The sequence below is a fragment of the Mobula birostris genome, chromosome 3, assembly GCF_030028105.1.
Source record: "Mobula birostris isolate sMobBir1 chromosome 3, sMobBir1.hap1, whole genome shotgun sequence".
In the NCBI taxonomy this organism is placed as follows: Eukaryota; Metazoa; Chordata; class Chondrichthyes; order Myliobatiformes; family Myliobatidae; genus Mobula; species Mobula birostris.
Window position 1 is genome coordinate 224,740,079 of NC_092372.1, and position 20,478 is coordinate 224,760,556.

General features: G+C 44.1%; 1 protein-coding gene and 1 pseudogene across 2 annotated transcripts in view; one reads left to right on the top strand and one right to left on the bottom strand.

Moving 5' to 3' along the window:
• Window positions 1-737: 737 nt before the first annotated feature.
• On the bottom strand, window positions 738-1,844 carry LOC140194806 (Y-box-binding protein 1-like; annotated as a pseudogene).
• A 5,002-nt stretch (window positions 1,845-6,846) lies between these two features.
• grinaa (glutamate receptor, ionotropic, N-methyl D-aspartate-associated protein 1a (glutamate binding)) overlaps window positions 6,847-20,478 on the top strand; it is a 92,641-nt gene continuing 79,009 nt past the window's right edge. The window contains exon 1 of one of the 2 annotated variants that reach the window (XM_072254249.1): window positions 6,847-6,906. The gene's annotated coding sequence lies outside the window, so the exon portion shown is untranslated. Of the gene's footprint in view, window positions 6,907-20,134; window positions 20,259-20,478 lie in introns of those variants that run through there. The other variant, XM_072254246.1, reaches the window with a different exon arrangement.

The following is a 20,478-nucleotide window of genomic DNA, read 5'->3' on the forward strand; positions in this document are numbered from 1 at the left end:
AATAAACTGAGGTGTTCAACTTCAGTTTCCAAAGCAAAGCGATACCAATAGCATTCAGGAAAATGTAATGTTCATTCTGGTCACATCAGACTGCACTACCCTTCTCTCAAAGGGTGCCCCAATGGGTCACCCCGTTGTCTAGTAATAAAAATAATTATAACTCAAGTCTTTGGGGGGGGGGGTCTTCTCTGCTCCTCTGAGTAATGTCTGTCAATAAACTTGTTTTTTTTCATACAGATTTCCATATAAAAGTCATGAAAAGTTGACCTCTAAGCATAGGGAGTTTCCATGGTCTGCTTCAAAGATGACTTGCCACCAACAAAAGAAGTGGTTGAAGATCTGCTGTCTCTGCTAATTATTCAGAAGTCAGGGCAATCCAATGACTCACAGAAAGATCAGTACTTTATCAGTAATCTTTCACCATTTGGTGCAGCAGTTGATCCTGTTGTTCATGCCATTGTTCTTAAATTGCTGTTAAAGTACAGTTTTGCTGATATTAAGGATTACTTGCAGTGCTAGCTGTCTGGCTCAAGAGGGAGAATTCCTTCAGATGCACATTCAGCACAAGTGTGAAAATATAACAATAGAAACCTTACAGTTTGTTGCCAGAATTTGCCTCTGTTTTGATGATGTCTCCCAACTTCTTTGTGAAAAACAAGACACATTGGCTGAGGATTCAAAGTATGTACGTGCAAAATAAATTTTCCCGCAAAGGATTAAATGTATGATTCTCAACGGAGGAAAAAATTGGTTCAAGATTTACCTTGTGCAAAAGCTGTTCTGTTTGAATGGAATTGATCTTGTCCTCTGTTAGCTTTACCTTCTTCCCCAGCAACTTGGTTTTCATTTATTTCACCACCCTCAGTAATTTCTCCCTGAGGCTGGTTGCTATATTGTGGGCGGCGACCATAAAGACGACGAACAAAGTAAGGTGGGTAACGCTGTCTTCTGTAAGAAGGGCGATGTTGCTGACTTTGATTATCTCGGTTTTCTCCATCCGTTGCTGTCTCTGCTCCATCTCCTTTCTCTCCAACTTCAATGTCCTGTTGGTAATTACGTGGTGGACCTTGGTGGCGGGGGTTGCAGGGACGATAATGATTTCTGTCCGCGGCATATCGGCTTCCTTGGACTGGAACTCCTCCAGGACCAGTTACGTTTGCTGCTTCGGCACCCTTTTCGTCTTCCACTACGTCGAACTCCACAGTTTCACCGTCTCCAACACTGCGGAGGTAGTTCCCTGGGTTATTCCTTTTTATAGCAGTCTGATATACAAATACATCTTCCTTTGTATCATTCCTGTTGATGAATCCATATCCATTTCGTACTTTGAACCAATTTACTGTTCCAAGAACCTTTGTTGCGCTGACTTTCTTCTCCCTGGGGAATTAGGGTTTGTGTGGCTGCTGCTGCTGCTGTTTGGGTTGCCGCTCCGTCTCGGCCTCGCTCATGGTGTTGACAGGCTGCGTGAGGTGGTTGCGGCTGAGGTCGATCTGAGGTGGGGGCTCCTGCGTTCTCTCTGCTTCTTTCTTCTCTCTAATATATTTCCTTTCCACTTTTTCTGTCTCCATTTGCAGAAAAAGCCCTGCATTTCATATTCCTTGCTTGTATTGTTGATTAGTTTCTTTATCCTTTTCTGATACTCCTGCAAAGTGCCTTCCTGTAACTGCTGTAGCTGTCCTTTGAGAGATGTCAATTTCTCCTGGTACATCTGCTCTTTTACTTCCAGGTAGTCTTCATCATCCTGTTTATTGGCAATATCTGTCTCCCTGTCGACGCTGTCTAGCTCCTCCTTGTTATTGTAATAGTTGACAATGGGTGAGAGGAGAGCTGCGGACATCTTCCCCGCCGAGCTGCCCTCCTTTATTGATACATCTAGTGCCTTGATGGTGTGCCAATCCAACTGGATTTTCCTGAGCCATTCACGTCCCAGCAGCGGTGGTCCTCCATTTTCCAGTACACAGAGGTTCAGCTGCTGTGTTTTGTCCCTGTCACTTTAATTTTACCTTTGGGACGCACTTTCTGTCCTGTGTATGTCATTAGCAGTAGTTTAGTTCGTTTCAGAGGTATGTGAGAAAACAGTTGTTTCTTTCTTTCATTTCTGTTCAGCATGTTCCCACAACGGTAACATTTCTTTCCTTCATTTCTGCTCAGTGACATTTTATTCGTAGCATATTCCAGGGATTTTTGTTGTATTTCTGAAACACCTCGTGCGGCTGTTTATAATGATATTGTGATGTTTAGCGCCTTCCGATTGTAAGGTCTTTTTCACACAGGAGCTTCTTCTGTGTGGTTTCACAGTGCATGCCACACACTAATCTATCCCTCAATGCTTCTGATAGACCCGCTCCAAATTGACAATGTTCTGACAATTTGCGCAATTCAACACAATATTCAGAAATGCTTTCATTTTTTGCTCTGATTCCAATTGTAAAATTTAAACCTTTCAGCAATGACCAGCGGTTTGGGGTTTAAATGCTGTTGGAGAGTGTCTACTATTTGTTTGAATGCTTTGTTATCTGGCTTTTCAGGGGTTAACAAGCTCCGTAGCAGCCCGAATGCTTTCGCGCCCATTACACTACGTCCACACTAGACCGGGTAATTCCGTAACCGAAGCCTTTTCTCTTCGTTTTGACCCTGCGTCCACACTGAAACAGCATTTTCCTCCCCCGAAAACGGAGCTTTTCCAAGACACTCTCCAGTGTTTAAATCTGAAAACGCTGGTTGGCCATTATAGTGTGTACGGGGTAACCGGCTAATTTTAAAAACGCTGTCATGACGTGCCGGAACAAATGGTGCAGCGGTAGGTCACGTCATTGTTTTCTTGAACACAACCTCCAACACCACAACAACAATATCTGACAATACGTAGATGTGTAACAGCCTAATGTAACATTGTATGGGAATACAAGATAACACTGATGCAGACATGTTTTACACACTTAACAAGGCGCTTTATTTGTCATGATCCCTTCTGGCGATCCCCCACTTTACTATCTACCTCAGGAATTGGGCCTCAATCCCCTCGTTTAATTTCCAATCATTCCCAGGTTCCACTAACTACACACACCTGCTTTCCATCAGAAAATGCAGGATCCTGTGATCACAACAAGGAACTGCCAGTTCGTTGGTCGACTCTGGTGTGAGTAACCTCGTTTCATGGTTCTTAGGACTGTTAGTTCTAAGCACGTAGCCTAAGTCTCCCGATATTCCCGACTCCGGCTGAATTCTCATTCCTTTCAGATCCGCGGCCTCACTCGGCCTCCTTGCACTCTTCCTCCAAGTGCCGTTATCAATTAAAACTTGGCGTTCCGATATAATGAAGGTTCATTAACTTTGTCGCCAATTTGTTGTGTATGTGGCTGTTTACACAACAATATCGTTAATAAAAACACCGGAGACTGGAGCTACGTTAACAGAGTTCTTTACTAACTAAAACCGGACTGAACACGTATATACAGGTCAATATGCACCCAATAGTGCAGGGGTCCCCAACCTTTTTTGCACTGCGGACCGGTTTCATATTGACAATATTTTTGTGGACCGGGTGGGGTTGCCAACGGACAACAGTAGCAGTCAAATACTGTACATTGTGTTTACCCAGAGAAAGACTACAATGACCATGAAGCCTTGAGCGGGCACCAGTGTGCATGTGTGACTTGCGCAAGTGTGCACGTGCCAATGATTTTTCTACAAATCGTTTTTGGTGATTCTGTTTGGGGTGGGGTGGGTGTCAATCACCACCAGAATATCGGTGATAAGTGGCTAATACATTCAATTTCGTTTCTAAAAGGGCTTATCTTAGGAATTTAATATTAAACACACAGCGCATATTTTCCTTGCATGAATACAGTAATAAGTCAATTATCAGGGGAGGACAGGGGAGCTTGAAGTAAGTGTTGAATGAACTTCCAGTAGAAGTGGCAGAAGCAGGTTCGATATTATCATTTAAAGTTAAATTAGATAGGTATACGGACAGGAAAGGAATGGAGGGTTATGGGCTGAGTGCAAGTCGGTGGGACGAGGTGAGAGTAGTGTTCGGCATGGACTAGAAGGGCCGAGATGGCCTGTTTCCATGCTGTAATTGTTATATGGTTATATAAGTCAATAGCATCATAATATTTTAAGTAACGTTTGGATGTTAAACACACAGCACATATTTTCCCCATATGAACATATAAAATCATTGCAACACACCAATATTGCTGAATCAGTGGGAGCCCTGGGCTTGTTTCCTGCAACAAGACGGTCTTATCGAGGGGTGATGGGAGACAGCGATACTTGAAGGAGGTTTCTTATGTCCAGTCAATTCTGCAATTTACTTTTCGTTGCATTCATTGCAGAGATATGTTGGAAATGGAAGCAACGTTTTCAGTGCTTTCGTGGCTATCTCAGGATATTTAGCCTTGACTTTGATCCAGAATGCCGGCAGAGATGTTATGTCAAACATACTTTTCAGCCCACCGTCATTTTTAAGCTCGAGGAATTGATCTCCTTCCCGCGCTGACATGGATGATGCATGGGTCATGACCTTGCATGCGTTCAAGCTCAACAGTGGGCGTGACAGGGAATGAGGAAAGATGCCGCTGACTCCTTTCGCCAAATCATATCGTTTCCTCGCGGCCCGGTAGCGCATGCTCTGCGGCCTGGTGGTTGGGGACTGCTGCAATAGGGCATGCTCAATACCGTGTTACTACGACATAAAAATAGTCCCATATTATACAGTAGGCTATATAGTACAGGAACCTTTTCTGGGGAAGGGAGTGACCTGTACAAGTGGGACGAGTTGTACCTGAATGATGTATCTATTTTAATGCAAGGAGTATCATAAGCAAGGCTGATGAACTTAAGAGCATGGATCAATACATAGAACTATGATATTATGAGCATTACAGAGACTTGGATGACTCAGGGGCAGGAATGGCTGCTGAGTGTGCTGGGCTTTAGATTTTTCAAAAAGGACAGGGAGGGAGGCAAAAGAGGTGGGGGAATGGCACTGCTAATCAGGGATAGTATCATGGCTGCAGAAAAGGAGGAAGTCATGGAGGGATTGTCTACTGGGTGTGTCAGAAACAGGAAGGGGAAATAACTATGCTGGGAGTTTTTTATAGAACCCCTAATAGTAACAGAGACCGAGGAGAAGATAGGGAGACAGATTCTGGAATGGTGCAATAATAATAGGGTTGTTGTGATGGGTGATTTTAACTTTCTTAATATTGATTGGCCGCTCCTTAGAACAAGGGGTTTAGATGGGGTGGAGCTTGTTATGCGTGTTCAGGAAGGTTTCCTGATGCAATATGTAGATAAGCCAACTAGAGGAGAGGCTGTACTTGATCTGGTATTGGGAAATGAACCTGGAGATCAGCAGTTTCTTAGATACTTGAAACAATCATCTGGCACCAACAATAACTCCATGGTCAAAGTCACTTAGATCACATTTCTTCCCCATTCTGATGTTTGGTCTGAACAACAAATGAACCTCTTGACCACCTCTACATGCTTTTATGCATTGAGTTGCTGCCATATGATTGGCTGACTAGATATTTGCATTAACGATCAGGTATACAGGTGTTTTTGCGTGAATGAAGTCACTGGAGAAAATTACTGGTAGGTACAAAGCAGCTTCTTTATTTGACTAAACAAGGTACAGAAGGTATCATATGAAGATGCTTTTGATCGAAAGCTCTCACTGGCCCAACATGGGGCTCGACATTTTATGTGGCAAACATCAAAGGACAACTCCATATTTACAATCGTAAACATGAGGAATTCTGCAGATGCTGGAAATTCAAGCCACACACATCAAAGTTGCTGGTGGCCACACATTTTAATTCCACATCCCATTCCCATTCTGATACGTCTATCCATGGCCTCCTCTACTGTCAAGACGAAGCCACACTCAGGTTGGAGGAACAACACCTTATATTCCGTCTGAGTAGTCTCCAACCTGATGGCATGAACATTGACTTCTCTAACTTCCGCTAATGCCCCACCTCCCCCTCGTACCCCATCTGTTATTTATTTATATACACACATTCTTTCTCTCTCTCTCCTTTTTCTCCCTCTGTCCCTCTGACTATACCCCTTGCCCATCCTCTGGGTTTTTTCCCCTCTCCCCCTTTTCCTTCTCCCTGGACTTCCTGTCCCATGATCCTCTCATATCCCTTTTGCCAATCACCTGTCCAGCTCTTGGCTCCATCCCTCCCCTTCCTGTCTTCTCCTATCATTTTGGATCTCTCCCTCCCCTTCCCACTTTCAAATCTCTTACTAACTCTTCCTTCAGTTAGTCCTGATGAAGGGTCTCGGCCCGCAACGTCGACTGTACCTCTTCCTAGAGATGCTGCCTGGCCCACCAGCAACTTTGATGTCTGTTGCTCCATATTAACAACGTATGGACAATACTTTTTTTGAAGCTACATACTACCTTCACACCTCCTGATTCACATCCCCACCGCAGAGATCCAAATGAATTTTAATCAGCAGTGTCTGGACTGGGATTCACAGCTTTTAGGAACCCATTGTTCACAGACACACTCCAAATTAAATGCTCAATACATTTTCAGATGAGAAGAGTGGTAGCCAAAGTCAGTTGTTAAATGTATATGTCCTAAACCCAAAAATCACTCTCGGCAACAGGTGTCCCAAATAAAGTGGCCACTGAGTGAACTATGACACAAAGCCCATTAACAGTATGCGTTCTCCTGATAAGTAAATTCCAAAAAATGCTTAGCCAACAACTCGTACAGGACAGCTGGTGTGAAGAGATTATCAATAGTTCACATACTGTGTGTGCGTATACACTTTATCTCCTCCTCCCCTTAAAGGAGATATTCATGAAACAAATCTTTATTTTTATGTGGAATTTTAAAGTGAAGCCACAGAAACAGACAAGAGAGAAAGAAATGGAAGGTAATGTTGGTGGAGGGAAGAGGCGGGGTGGCTCTGGATTTTCCCTCGGGGTTTACTCCTGAAGCCTTTCCCATGAGTGAGTATAGCCACAAGGCAGCAGAGGTTTGAGATCAGAGTTTTCCCTCTCCAAGATGAGCTGCCAACCACGGCTAATAAGCCCCATTTACCCAAAGCAACTGCCTTTGTCCCTTCTCCTGTCAGTAGAAACTGTTCCGTCAGGCTTTGAGGCCAAGTTAAACGTGAAGGCCTGGAGCTGGACTTGGTTGTCGGAGGCTATTTCAGCTGCACAACACTGGGAGCATTTAGTAAGTAGTGGGGGGCTTATCCCCGCTTCCCCTCCACACCCTCCCCATATATGACAATCTTAAGAAAATAAATCATATTTAAAGTGCTGTGTGCAGTTCTGGTCACTGCTTTACAGGGATGTGGAGGCTTTTGAGAGGGTGCAGAAGAGGTTCACCAAGATACTTCACACAGATTCCACCACCTGGAGTCTCTTGTGTCTTCATTTTCCACCTCCTTATTTCTCCATACTCGTGAAACATTTTCTCTCACCCACGCACATAAATGTCCCATTGATTCTCTTTGCCATCATGCAAACTCCACACAGAGGGCACCCATCATTTCAGAAACTGTGTCCCCAGAGTCGTGAGACTGCTGCATTAACTGTTGCCTCACCTTCCTATCCTTTCTGAGGAGTACTCCTCTTCTGTGTCATATCTCTCTATCAGAGAGATTGCTCCATCAGAGTGAATGGAAGCAGGCTTTTCCCCTCAGACTGGGTGAGACTAGAACTGGAGGCAATAGGGTTAGGATGAAAGGTGAAATATCTAAGGAGAAGCTGAGTAGGAACTTCTTCACTCAGAGCATGGTGAGAGTGTGGAACAAACTGCCAGTAGAAGTGGTGGATTCTGGTTTGATTGTAACGTTTAAGAGAAGTTTGGATGGGTACATAGATGAGAGAGGTGTGGAGGGCTATGGCACAGGTGTAGGCAGACCATAACCCTCCATTCCTTTCAGCAGGTGTAAATGGGTCTGGGCAGAAAATCGAGTTGGCATGGACTAGCAGGCAAAGGAGCTTGTTTCTGTGCTCTGATGCTCTAAGATTCTATGATTCAAACTCCACCTCTGTCTGCTACTCAACCTTTCTTTCTTTACACTCTCTCCCCTCTTAACTCAATTATCCTTCCCACCCCATCTCTACACCTTCCAACTCTCCATCCTTTCTCCTTCCCTTTTTCTTTATGCCGCCCTCTTAACATTCAACATTTCTGTCTAGCCTTTCTATTTTCACTTTTCCTACTTCCTCCATCTTCGGAGGACAAAGGGAAGATCGACGGTGTCAGCTCACCTTAAGACTCAAATCTCTCCCTCTCGCTCTCTCCATCACTACTCAACTAAATACCACGAACTGAACTGAACTTTACTCATCATCGTAAGATTCACCCCTAGATGTGAAGAAGCTTGGTTTTCATATATTTCCACACTTACTTATATATAAGCATTGCTAACCTGTTTGATATATCTGCATTTATATTACCGTATTGCGTAGCTACTAATAAATACCATCAGTTAATAGCAATACTGGACTCCAAAGTGTTTTCTGTTTCTGCTGGTTCTTTAACCCGTCCTGGGTCCCTATCAAAATTCGGGCCTGCGTCTGAGATATGAACAAATTGGTGGGAGCCATTCTAAAAATTGTCTGGAGGCTTGTTTGAATTGATTGGGGAAAATCCCTTTTGATTTGGTTGTGTGGAAAAAACAGCAGAAATGGATGTTAGGAAATTTCTGGCATTGCCAAACCCTGTGGCCTTGAAGAGAGCTAAAAAGGATGAGTTGTGGAAAATTGTTGAGGAACTGGAACTTAAGACAGTAAAGCAGGGTATGACTAAGGTAGAAATTCAAAGAAAAATAGTTGAATATTATATTTCGACAAAGCAATTTACTAAGGATGTGTTGAAAATGTTTGCTGAAGGTAAAATACTTACTGAGGCTGAGCTTCAGCTTCAGAGGGAAAAATTAAAAATAGAGTGAGTTGCAACTGAAACAGCTCAAGAGAGAAGAGGCAGAAAGACAGAGACAGTTTGAGAGGGAGATGTGGCAGATGAGAGGTTTAGTGTTAGACCTTGCAGATTATTACAGCTCAGAAGAGCTTGTTTTGTTTGATGGATTTAAAGGTTGTGTCCCCTGTAATGTAAGAGCATACCTAGATGAAGAGGATGCCGCCACCCTGCGGGGGTCTGCTAAGACAGCAAACGAGTTTGTTTTAACCCATGAGATTGAGTTTACTCCAGATGAGAGTTACCCAGAGAGTAGCTCGGAGGTTCGGGGTGACCTTGAATTTGAAACTGGGGCAAGTGATGAAAGCCCAGAAGAGGCAGCTGTCCCAGCTGCCGGTATTAAGGTTGTTGAAATACCCATGGATTCACAGGGGACTGAACCTTGTGTTGAAGCTCAGTTAAAGTCTGAGGTGTCTGACATGGTTGGAAAGGAATGAAGTACATTTGTGTCAGATGGTTTTGGTTCAGTGAATAAGGGGTTAACCTTGGTACCAGTGGAAATTGAGAATTCTCAGTCACTTGTATTAGACAGTTTTCTAAAAGTTAGTGATGAGAAAAAAATTGGTGAGGTAAGTGTTACAGGAGATATTGAGAAAAGTGTTGTCTTTGGACTTTTGAATAAAGTACTTGTGAAGGTTGGATTAGTTTCGCGACCTTTGACCCTGTTTGTTGGACAAAGGCCTGCTGAGGAAGTATGTGCCACTCTGTTGAATTTTGTTTTGACATTTGGAGGTAAACGCCTTCAAGGTTGTGATGTTGTTCAAGTTTGGGGTGTGGAGAGACAAAACTTGAAGTTGTTGTGACCAGGAGGGACTATCGGTAGATGTTGCTATGGAGACAGGTCAGAAGAAAGATCTTAGGAATAAGATAAATGGATTGTTTGGCCTCTTCCACAATATATACATGGTTTTTATAATTCTGGTGATAATGCTAAGCTTAGTAAACAATTGGGGGAGGTTGACACCTCTCCAAGATGATCTGTCACAGATCTTTCTACCTTCCATATTCCAGCAGGACTTGGAGGGTAGTAAAGCTGATGAGAGTAAGGTGTATGAGAAAGGTTTGTCCTTATCGGGAAGGAATTTATAGAGGAACAGAATAAAGATTCTGAAATGGTGGCTTTACAGGAGACAGCTCTCACAGAAGAGGAGGTTCAGAATGAGTCAGTGGGATATTACCTTAAAGATGGGGTGTTGATGAGGAAGTGGAGACCAGCCACTGTGCCTGCAAGTGAGGACTGGGCCACTGAACATCAGGTAGCGGTTCCGAAAGTTTACAGGGCTGAGATTTTAAACATAGCTCACAGTATGCCTTTAGGTGGACATTTTGGAGTGAGAAAAACAGTGAACAAGATTATGAAGGAATTCTACTGGCCTAGTTTAAGAAAGGATATTGTGAATATTTGCAGGATTGCCATACCTGCCAGGTCGAGGGGAAACTTAATCAGGATATTCAAGTAGCACCACTTAAACCAATACCTACTTTTGCTGAACCTTTTTCTAGGATCATAGTGGATTGTGTTGGCCCATTGCCAAAGACTGCAGCTGGTCATCAGTATGTGTTAACAATTATGTGTGTTGTGTCTAGGTTCCCTGAAGCAGTGCCTCTCAGAAACATCAAGGCCAAGACTGTGGTAAAAACACTCAGTAAGTTTTTCACACTGGTAGGTCTGCCCAAAGAAATTCAATTTGACCAGGGCAGTAACTTTACTTCGAGAGCATTCCAGGGGATAGTTGGAGAATTGGGAGCTAAGCACATTGTGTCATCTGCATATCACACAGAGTCCGAGGGAGCCTTGGAACGGTTCAATTCCACTTTAAAGACCATGATTAAAACCTACTGTTATGAGAATGACAGGGACTGGGATGAAGAGATACACTTATTACTTTTTGCCCTGAGAGACACCATTCAGAATCCCTGGGGTTTAGTCCAATTGAGCTCATTTTCGGCCATAGGCCCAAAGGACCTCTGACCTTGCTCAGGGAGCAATGGTCTAACCCAAAAGTGTGTGTCAGCATGTTAGATTATGTTTTAAGTACCATTAGTTAATAGCAATACTAGACTTCCCAAGTGTTTTCCATTTCTGCTGGTTCTTTAACCTGTCACGGGGTACGTGACATTTCTCTTTGATGACTACCCATTTCCTCTTCACATTCTTCTCTCCCACCCTTCCCCCTCACACTCCTTATCCTCCTCCTCGCTGTAATGGCAAGTAACGCTATTACAGTGCCAGCGACCCGGGTTCAATTTCCACGGCTGTCTGTGAGGAGTTTGCATGTCCTACCCGTGACCATGGGGGTTTCCTCCGGGTGCTCCAGTTCCCTCCCATAGTCCAAAGATGTATGGGTTAGAATTTGTAGGCTGTGGGCATGTTATGTTGTTGCTGGAAGCATGGTGACATATGCTGGCTGACCCAGCAGATTCTTGGATTGTGTTGGTCTTTGACAGAAACGACACATTTTACTGTATGCTGAGTGTACATGTGATAAATAAAGCTAATCTTTAATCTTCATCTCTTTACTTCCATCCTTCTCTTCCTTTTCTGCCTTATCCTCCCAACCTCTCCCTCTTCCCTTCCTCACTCCTTTCCCTCTCGCTTTCCTTCCCCAGCTTCTATTACTCTCTCTTTCTATCTTCTCACCATCTTGCACTTCTCTTCCCATTCCCCCTCTCCCTCCTGCATTCTGCCCTCCTTTCTCATTTCCTCCCCTTCGCTTCTGTTTCCCCTCCTCTCCTAACTTCATACTTCCCAGTCCCCCTTTACTGTTCTACACTTTTCCTTTTCCCCTCTCCTTCTCTGTCTTCACCCCTCCTCTTCTTAAAACACAGAACAGGCCCTTTGGCCCCACGTCTGTATCAAAAATGGTGCCATTACCATCATGACCAATCAGCTCTATCACAGGTACAACTCTCCCCACCATTGAACCTCAAGAGGCGGCTAAGGACCCTCACAACCCGGGACATGGCCTCTTCTCATTACTGCCACAGGGGAGGAGTTACAGGAGCCTGAAGACTCCACACTCAATGGTTCAGAAGTCGCTTCTTCCTCTTCACCATCAGATATCTGAACAGTCATTGAACCCATGAACACCAACTCGCTATTCATTATTTTTTTGCACTATTTGTTTACTTTTGAAACTTGCAGCACAAGAGATTCTGCAAATGCTGGTAATCTTGAGGAGCACAGACACAATGCTGAAGGAACTCAGCAAGTCAGGCAGATCTATGGAGGGGAATAAACAGTCGGCGTTTTGGGCGTGGGCCCTGAAGTTTAAACAGTTGACTGTTCATACCTCTCCATCAATGCTGCTTGACTTGCTGAGTTTGTTCAGCATTTTGTGTTTGAAATTTAATGTAGTTTTATGTCTGCACTGTATCCCTGCTGCAAAGCAACAAATCTCAAATTACTTAAGTCAATGATAATAAATCTGATTCTATTTCTAAACTAATCCCATCTGCCTGTACATAGCCCTTATCCCTCCATTCCCTTTCACGTGTACATCTAAATACCTATTAAACCTCTTGCTATCAGCTTCCACTACCTACCCTGTCCATACATTTCAGGTACGGATGAAAGAAAAATAGAGGGTTACGGGGTAGTGTGGGTTTAGTACCTTTTTAAAGCAATATATGGGTCAGCACAACATTGAGGGCCAGATGGCCTGTACTGCGCTGTAGTATTCTAGTGTCTAGTGTCTAGTAATTAGCACCCTGTTCAATAATACGTTCCTTGCAAATCTCCTTTAAACACTTCCCTTCTCATCTTAAACTTATATACCCTCTGTTATTTGACAGTTTCACTGTACAAGTGCATCATTATTCACATCGTTCTACAGGTGATCAGTGGAGAGCATCCTAACGAGCTGTGTCACTGCATGGTATGGAAACTGCACTGTGGCGGATAGGAAGGCTCTTCAACAGGTTTTCAAAACTGCCCTACGCAACACTGGTACCAGCTGACCTGCCATCAAGGACATATACACAGAAAGCTGCCAGAAAAGGGCCGGTAACATCATGAAAGATCCCCATGCCCCCCACTCTGCTCATGGTCAGTTTGTCCTACTCCCATCAGGGAGGAGGCGATGTAGCATCCACACCTGGACCACAGACTCAGAAACGGTTACTTTCCCCAAGTAGTAAGGCTGAGCAACACCTCCACCCTCAAACCCACCTCTCAACACCCCAACCACCTAAACTTTACCATTTCCTGTCAGTCACCTTGTGTACAGAAGCAATGCTGTGCCTAGTGTCACTTTATGGACACACAATCCATCTTTGTATAAAAGCAGTCTAGTGTATTTATATTTATTGTTGTTTTTTCATGCTACATCGGATCCTGAGTAACAATTATTTCATTCCCCTTTACACTCGTGTACTGGAAATGATATTAAACAATTTTGAATATCTATTCTATCCATGGCTCTCACAATTCTATTGATGCAGGATCACAACCTGAAACAATGGGCCTTAATAACTGCTGCCAAATGGCCCTGACATCCAGAGTCTGGTCATGGTACACGTCAACTCCAGCCCGTCAGACCACCTCAATGCTATTTGCCTTCTGCCGAAAAAGGCAAATGCTATCTCCCTGGTCCTACTTCCATCTCTGAATATTCTGGACAGTAAGGATACCCACGTAGGTCAGAGTATTGTTTATTGCCTACAGCTCTGCTTTCAACACGATAATCCCAAGCAGGCTCAACACTGTAATCCAAAGCAAACGCATCACCAGTTTCCAGACCCTGGCAGCCAACACTTCCCTCTGCAACTGGATCCTTGTTTTCCTGACCAACAGACTGCAATCGGTAAGAATAGGAGGCACGCCTCCGCTACGACTACTCTTAACACTGGTGCCCCACCAGGTTGCGTCTTCAGCCCTGTGCTTTTCTCCCTGTACCCTCATGACTGTGTGGTCAGATCCTGTTCTACCACCATATCTCAAATAACAGTGAGTCAGCGTACCTTTTCTTCAATGTCAGCAAAGGAGCTGCTCATTGACCACAGGAAGGGGCTGGCGGCAGTGCACATGCATCAACAGTGACGAGGTTAAAAGGGTTCAGAGTTTCCAGTTCCTCAGAGTGAACATTTCCAATAACCAGTCCCGATCCAACCACATAGTCGCCACAGTCAAGAAAGCTCACCAACACTTCTACGTTCTCAGGAGGCTAAAGAGGATTTGAAAACGCAAACACGAGGAAATCTGCAGATGCTGGGAATTTCAAGCAACACACATCAAAGTTGCTGGTGAACACAGCAGGCCAGGCAGCATCTCTAGGAAGAGGTACAGTCAACGTTTCGGGCCGAGACCCCTCGTCAGGACTAACTGAAGGAAGAGTTAGTAAGAGATTTGAAAGTGGGAGGGGGAAGGAGAGATCCAAAATGATAGGAGAAGACAGGAGGGGGAGGGATGGAGCCAAGAGCTGGACAGGTGATTGGCAAAAGGGATATGAGAGGATCATGGGACAGGAGGCCCAGAGAGAAGGAAAAGGGGGAGAGGGGAAAAACCCAGAGGATGGGCAAGGGGTATAGTGAGAGGGACAGAGGGAGAAAAAGGAGAGAGAGAAAAAGAATGTGTATATAAATAAATAAATAATTGATGGGGTACAAGGGGGAGATGGGGCATTAGCAGAAGTTAGAGAAGTCAATGTACATGCCATCAGGTTGGAGGCTACGCAGACGGAATATAAGGTGTTGTTCCTCTGTCCCTCTCACTATACCCCTTGCCCATCCTCTGGGCTTTTCTCCCCCTCTCCCTTTTCCTTCTCCCTAGGCCTCCTGTCCCATGATCCTCTCATATCCCTTTTGCCAATCAACTGTCCAGCTCTTGGCTCCATCCCTTCCCCTCCTGTCTTCTCGTATCATTTTGGATCTCCCCCTCCCCCTCCCCCTCCCTCTTTCAAATCTCTTATTAGCTCTTCTTTCAGTTAGTCCTGACGAAGGGTCTCGGCCCGAAACGTCGACTGTACCTCTTCCTATAGATGCTGCCTGGCCTGCTGCGTTCACCAGCAACTTTTATGTGTGTTGCTTAAAGAGAATTTGCCATGTCTGTTAGCTATTAACAATTTATTTTGATGCACCATAGAGTGCATACTATGTGGATGCATCACAGCTTGGTACAGCAACTGCTTTGCATGTGACAGTAATAAACAGCAAAGCTGTCGACACAGCTCAGCACCTCACAGAAACCAGCCTCTCGTTCATGAACTCTGTCTACACTTCTCTTTTTTTTCTTTTCTTTTTCAAACTATTTATTAAGTTTCAAAATTAATAAACATAACAATAATAATGATACAAAGAGATCGGGATTACATTAATAACGGTTAACATGTACAAGCACAGATTTGAAGTAACAAATATAGTTTAGCCTCCCAATCTCATAGCAACTAACCATGAAAAAGATATTTTATAAAAAGAAAAAAAACCCTAAACTAAAAAAAACAAACAAAGATTGGGCTGTCATATTACATCGGCTAAAATTATTATTTGTCATTAACTTCGCTCCTCTATACATGGACAAAAAATTACTACAAAGGATTCAGAAAGGGTCTACTTACATCATATGAAAATATTGAATAAATGGCCTTCAAGTCTCTTCAAATTTAACCGAAGGATCCATAATACTGCTCCTAATTTTTTCCAAGTTTAGGCATGCTATTGTTTGGGAAAACCATTGAAATGTAGTAGGGGGATTGGAATCTTTCTATTTAAGTAAAATGGATCTTCTGGCTATTCACGCAACAAATGCAATTAGACGACAAGCTGACGAGGATAAATGACTAGAGTCTATCACTGGTAGTCCAAAAATTGCAGTAATAGGATGAGGTTGTAAATCAATACTGAAATAATATCAAAAATATCTTTCCAACATTTTTCTAGAAGAGGATAAGACTAGAACATATGTGTCAAGGAAGCTACCTAGGAATTACATCTATCACAAACAGGATTTATCTGGCAGTAAAAATGAGCTAACTTATCCTTGGACATATGAGCCCTGTGAACCACCTTAAATACCTTAAATGTCTGGCACACATTGAAGTAGTATTAACTAGTTGAAGAATTTTCTCCCATTTCTCTGTAGGTAAAGGTATCTGAAGTTCTCTTTCCCACTCATTCTTTGTTTTATTGGAAGTACCTAAGCGTATTTTCATAATAAAATCATAAATAAATGATACTGTCTACACTTCTCACTGCATCAGTAAAGCAGCCAGCATAATCAAAGATCACAACTACGGCAGGCATTCTCTCTTCTCCCCTCTTCTATTGGGCAGAAGATACAAAAGCCTGAAAGCATGTATCACCAGGCTCAACAGCAGCTTCTAGCCCACTGTTATTAGACTATTGAATGGTTCCCAAGAATGATAAACTGGACTCCTGACCTTACAATCTACCTCTTCATGATTTTTCACTTTATCATTAGTTTTTACACTTTATTCTGCATTGTTATTGTTTTACCTTGTTCTCTCTCAAAGCACTGTGTAATGATCTGATCTTTCTGAACAGTATACAAGGCAAGGTTTTTACTGCCTCTCAGTACATTTGACTATAATAGACCACTACCAACTGTCATCTGTTGCGTTGTCTTCACAAATGATGTCTGATCTGTTAAGTTCTTACAGCCATTTGATTTTTTGCACCAGACAATAGACATAGGTGCAGGAGCAGGCCGTTCAGCCCTTTGAGCCAGCACCACCATTCACTGTGATCATGGCTGATCATCCACAAACAGTACCCTTTTCCTGCCTTCTCCCCATATCCCTTCACTCCGCTATCTTTAAGAGCTCTATTTAACTCTTTTTTGAAAGAATCCAGAGAATTGGCCTCCACTGCCTTCTGAGGCAGAGCATTCCACAGAAGCACAACCCTCTGGGTGAAAAAGTTTTTCCCCAACTCCGTTCTAAATTGTCTACCCCTTATTCTTAAACTGTGGCCTCTGGTTCTGGGCTCCCCCAACACTGGGAACATGTTTCCTCCCTCTAGCATGTCCAATCCCTTAATAATCTTATGTTTCAATCAGATCCCCTCTCATCCTTCTAAATTCCAGTGTATACAACCCCAGTCGCTCCAATCTTTCAACATATGACAGTCCCTCCATCGCGGGAATTAACCTCGTGAACCTACGCCGCACTCCCTCAATAGCTAGAATGTCCTTCCTCAAATTTGGAGACCAAAACTATACACAATATTCCAGGTGTGGTCTCACCAGGGCCCTGTACAGCTGCAGAAGGACCCCTTTGCTCCTATACTCAATTCCCCTTGTTATGAAGGCCAGCATGCCAGTAACTTTCTTCACTGCCTGCTGTACCTGCATGCTTGCTTTCAGTGACTGATGTACAAGAACACCTAGATCTTGTTGTGCTTCCCCTTTTCCTAACTTGACTTCATTTAGATAATAATCTGCCTTCCTGTTCTTGCCACCAAAGTGGATAACCTCACATTTATCCACATTAAACTGCATCTGCCCACTCATCCAACCTGTCCAAGTCACCCTGCATTCTCATAACATCCTCCTCACATTTCACACTGCCACCCAGCTTTGTGTCATCTGCAAATTTGCTAATGTTACTTTTAATCCCTTCATCTAAATCATTAATGGATATTGTAAATAGCTGCAGTCCCAGCACCGAGCCTTGCAGTACCCCACTAGTCACTGTCTGCCATTCTGAAAAGGACCCATTAATCCCTACTCTTTGTTTCCTGTCTGCCAACCAACTCTCTATAAATGTCAGTACCCTACCCCTACCACCAGATTTTATCATCTGCAGTTGCTTGTGTTTTATATAATTTTATATAATTCTATCGGGCCACACCTCAGTCTCCAATGCTTCAGAAATAAAATCTAATATATGCAAACTCTGCTTATAGCTAAATACTCCAGTCCAGTCAACATCATGGTGAACACTCTCTCCGAACTCTCCACATTCTTGCTATAGTGTGACTACACCAAGTGAACACTACACTCCAAATATGGCCAAACTACAATTCTTCTATGTTCACAACATGTCTTCCTGGCTTTTAGATTCAATACACTCTTCCTTCCGTCTCCTTCTACCTTCTTTTCTTCCCCTACCCTTTTCCCCATCATCTTCATGTTTATTATCATCTGACTGTACGTATATATATAACCAAATGAAACAACGTTCCTCCAGACCTCAGTGCACCACAAAACATACATCTCACACAGCACATCGAACAAAATATTACTAGAAATAAGTGAATAAAATATAATTCGAAATGCAGGTAAACAGTAAACAGCTCGCTGTCCCAGTGACGAGACCTCAATGGTGACAGGGTACTCATTAGTCTCCCAGCCTGAGGGAAGAAGCTGTTACCCAGTCTGCCAGTCCTAGTCCTGATGCTCCTGTACCTCCTTCACGATGGAAGTGGGTCAGAGAGATTGTGGGATGGGTGGTAGGGATCCTCAACAATGCTTGGGGCTCTTTGTGTACAACGATCCCAGAAAATGTCACAAATAAAGAGGGAGGGAGACCCCAGTGATATTCTCAGTGGCTTACCTCTGTAGGATGTTGTGGTTCAATGCCTTGCAGTTTCGTACCACACAATGCAATCAGACAGGACACCTCCTTGCCACCAATACCCCCTCCCCTCCCCACTATGTCCTCCCTCCATACATCACCCCATTTTTCTGCTCCTTTCCCCACATTCTTCACATCACCTTATCCTACCATCTCATTTCAAAGCTTCCTCTCATCTTCCCCATCCCTTCTTCTTCTCACCTAGACTATGACAGGAGATTGAGTCGCCTGGGACTGTCCTCGCTGGAATTCAGAAGAATGAGAGGAGATCTTATAGAAACATATAAAATTACTAAAGGGATAGATAAGATAGAGGCAGGAAAGTTATTTCCACTGGTAGAACTAGCCTCAAGATACGGGAGAGTAGATCTAGGATGGAGCTGAGGAGAACCTGCTTTTCCCAGAGTGTGATGAATCTTCATTGGGAATTCTCTGCCCAATGAAGCAGTGGAGGCTGTCTCAGTAATAAATTTAAGGTAAAGTTGGATAGATTTTTGTACAGCAGGGGAATTAAGGATTATGGGGAAAAGGAAGGTGGGTGGAGATGAGTCCATGGCCAGATCATTCTTATTGAATGGTGGGGCAGGCTCGACGGACCAGATGGTCTACTCCTGCTCCTATTTCTTATGTTCACCTGATAAATGGCCTTGGTCGGAAACATCAACTATCTACTCATTTCCATAAATGCTGCAGAACTGCTGAGTTTCTCCAGTATTTTTTATGTGTTGCTCTGGATTTCCAGCATCTGCAGAATACCTTGCATTTATTCCTTTCACCTCCGGCTTTTTCCTTGTTTCCATTCTTCTGTCTCCCTCATCCTATCCATATTCTGACGCCTTTCACCTTGGCATCCGAATGCCCTCCCCAAAGCTCTTTTGCCAGTTACTTTTCATCCTTCTGTCCCACGCTCTACCCCACATCCCTTCCCTATTGTCACTCCACATCTCATACTCAGGGTAACAGAGTTCGGAGTTCAATTCGAGCATCCTCTGGAAGAAAATCGAAGCACGCAGTTTCCTTCGGGAGCTCCAGTTTCCTTTCACAGTCCAAAGACGTACTGGTTAATAGTTTAATTGGTCATTGTAAATTGTCCTGTGATTAGGCTAGGGTTAAATCGGTGGTGGTGCAGCTTAGTAGGTCAGAAGGGCCTGTTCTGCACTGTCTCTCTAAATAAATAACTCCCCCTCCACCTGTTTCTCCAACTTCCCCATCCCTCATTTCCCCTCTACCTCATTCACCCTTCCTGTTCCCCTCCTTTCCTACCTTGACTCAGCCCTCCACTTCACCCTCTGTCCTTATTCCCTATCCCCTACCTCTATAAGCCTTCAATGTTTATCTCACTCACTCCTCCCCATTCTCCCTCCACCAAAACCTCATGCATCCTCCCCTATCCCCTCCATCCTTACCTGACTCTCCCTCCCCTATTCCCTCCATCCCTACCTCACTCTCTCTCCCATATTCTCCTTCCATTCTTACCTGACTCTCTCTCCCCTCCATTCTTACCTGACTCCCCCTCCCTTATTCCCTCCATCCCTACCCCACTCCTTCTCCCGTATTCTCCCTCCATCCCTCTCGCGTACACTCCCCCCATCCTTGCCTTACTCCGCCAAACGCGCCCCCTAGCGCAGCCCGCCACCGATCCTCGCTGCGCGCCACCGTCGAGCGGGAGCGCGCATCCGATTCCCGGCGATCGGGCGGTGGAGGAGGAGATCGATCGGTGCGTTCCGACTTTGGCGTTGCGGGAGTCGGGTCGCCGCAGGTAGGCCTGGGCAAGGCTTCGTCCTCTCGATTCAGTGTCCATGGGGCAAGGGGGGGAGCAGGGGAAAGCTGGGGAAAACATCCTGGTCGGGGTTGGAGAGTCGGAGGGATGGGCCATCGTGGTAAATGATCCGTTATGCAGCCGAATGATTCGTGTTTATTTCTGATAAAATTCAGCTCGCGGCTAATTTAGTGGCTGTCGCCTTCTGTCGTGTAAACTT